Here is a 2,500-nt window from a genome sequence, read left to right as displayed (position 1 = left end):
CGTTACTCCCAGTGAAAATGTTAGCATCCTCAACTCTGCCACCTCCAGCTCCGCCTCCTGCTGCCTTTTCGTCAGTGCCACTGTCTCTAAATCATATAACGTAGCTGGTCTCACGAACATCTTGTTAACCTTCCCTTTAACTGTTGCTGGTACCCTTCTGTCCTGACACTCTTCTCCACCCACTCCACCCTGCCTGCCCGTCTGCCTGCCTGCCTGCCTGCCTGCCTGCCTGCCTGCCTGCCTGCCTGCCTGCCTGCCTGCCTGCCTGCCTGCCTGCACTCTCTTCTTCACCTCTCTCCTGCACTCCCCGTTACTTTGGACAGTTGACCCCAAGTATTTAAAGTGAAATGCCTTTGTCACCTCCTCACGCGTAGGTATTCCGTCTTGCTCCTACTGACTTTCATTCCTCTTCTCTCCAGTGCATACCTCCACCTCTCCAGGCTCTCCTCACAATGAACTGCACCCTACTGTCGCTACAGATGACAATGTCATCCGCGAACATCATCGTCCATGGAGACTCCTGCCTGATCTTGTCCGTCAACCTGTCCATCACCGTTGCAACCAAGAAAGGGCTCAGAGCCGATCCTTGATGTAATCCCACCTCCACCTTGAACCCATCTGTCATTCCAACCACGCACCTCAGCATTGTCACACTTCCCTCATACATAGCCTGCACCACTCCTACATACTTCTCTGCAACTCTTGACTTCCTCCTACAATATCACACCTCCTCTCTCGGCACCCTGTCGTATGCTTTGTGTAAATCTACAAAGACACAATGCAACTCTTTCTGGCCTTCTCTATACTTCTCAATCAACCAACCTTTTCTCTCTCTCTCTCTCTCTCTCTCTCTCTCTCTCTGTCTCTCTCATTTTCTTCATTTATCAGCCCGTCAAAGTAGTCCTTCCACTTCGTAGCACACTCTCCTCGCTTGGCAGCACATTTCCATCTGTATCTTTGATCGCCCTAACTTGTCGCACATCCTCGGCAGCTCGGTCTCTCTGTCTAGCCAATCTGTACAAGTCTTTTTCTCCTTCCTTAGTGTCTAACCTGTCATACAGCTCACCGTACGACTTTTCCTTTACCTTTGCCACCTCTCTCTTTGCTTTACGCTGCATCTCCTTGTACTCCTGTGTACTTTCTTCATCTCTCTGACTATCCCACTTCTTCTTTGCCAACCTTTTCCTCTGTATACTTTGCTCTACTTCCTCCTTCCACCACCACCACCACCACCACCACCACCACCACCGCCAAGTCTCCTTGTCTTCCTTCCTCTGTCCCGATGACACACCAAGTACCTTCCTAGCTGTCTTCCTCGCTATTTCTGCAGCGCTTGCCCAGCCATCTGGCAACTCTTCACTACCACTCAGTGCCTGTGTTAACTCCTGCCTGAACTCCACACAACAGTCTTCCTTCTTCAACTTCCACCATTTGATCTTCGGCTGTGTCTTCACTCGCTTCCTCATGTTGGTCTCCAAAGTCATCTTACAGACCACCATCCGATGCTGCCTAGCTACGTTCTCCCCTGTCACCACCTTGCAGTATGCAATCCCTTTTACATCGCGCCTTCTACACAAGATATAGTCCACCTGTGTGCACTTTCCTCCACTCGTATACGTCGTCACCCTGTGCTCCTCCCTCTTCTTGAAATATGCATTCACCTCAGCCATTTCCATCCTTTTCGCAAAATCGAACACCATCTGTCCTTCCACATTTCTCTCCTCGATTCCATACCTTACCATCAACTCCTCACCACCTCTGTTCCCTTCAGCAACGTGTCCATCGAAGTCCGCTCCAATCACCACTCCCTCCTCCTTGGGTACCCTTTCCACCACGTCGTCCAACTCAACTCCAGAATTCTTCTTTTTCGTCCATCTTACACCCGACTTGCGGGGCATATGCGCTGATAACCGTCAGCAATACACCTTCGATTTCCAGCTTCATAATCCTCACTCTGTCTGACACTGTGTTCACCTCCAGCACGCTCTTGACATACTCTTCCTTCAGAATGACCCCTACCCCATTTCTCCTCCCATTCGCACCATGGTAGAAGAGTTTGAACCCACCTGCGATACTCCTGGCCTTACTCCCCTTCCACCTTGTCTCTTGTCACCTTTCTTCTTTCCATCACGTCAGCCAGCTCTCTCCCTTTACTAGCCATAGTGCCAACATTCAAAGTTCCGACTGACTCTCACCTCCACACGCCTACCCTTCCTCCTCTCTAGCTGCCTCTGGACATGCCTTGCCCCTCTCCTTTTCCTTCGCCCAACAGTAGCCTAGTTTCCACCGGCACTCCGCTGGTTAACAGTACCGATGGCGGTCGTCGGTAACCCGAGCCTCGACCGATCCGGTATGGAAATCTTATTTATGATCCGCATATTTGATTTGGCAAAGATTTGACGCCGGATGCCCTTCCTGACGTAACCCTCCCCATTTGTCCGGGCTTGGGACCTGCACTAAGAATGCACTGGCTTGTGCATCCTCAGTGGCTGGGTTGCAC

The sequence above is a fragment of the Lampris incognitus genome, unplaced genomic scaffold, assembly GCF_029633865.1.
Source record: "Lampris incognitus isolate fLamInc1 unplaced genomic scaffold, fLamInc1.hap2 scaffold_97, whole genome shotgun sequence".
Classification (NCBI taxonomy): Eukaryota; Metazoa; Chordata; class Actinopteri; order Lampriformes; family Lampridae; genus Lampris; species Lampris incognitus.
This window is presented reverse-complemented; position numbering follows the sequence as displayed.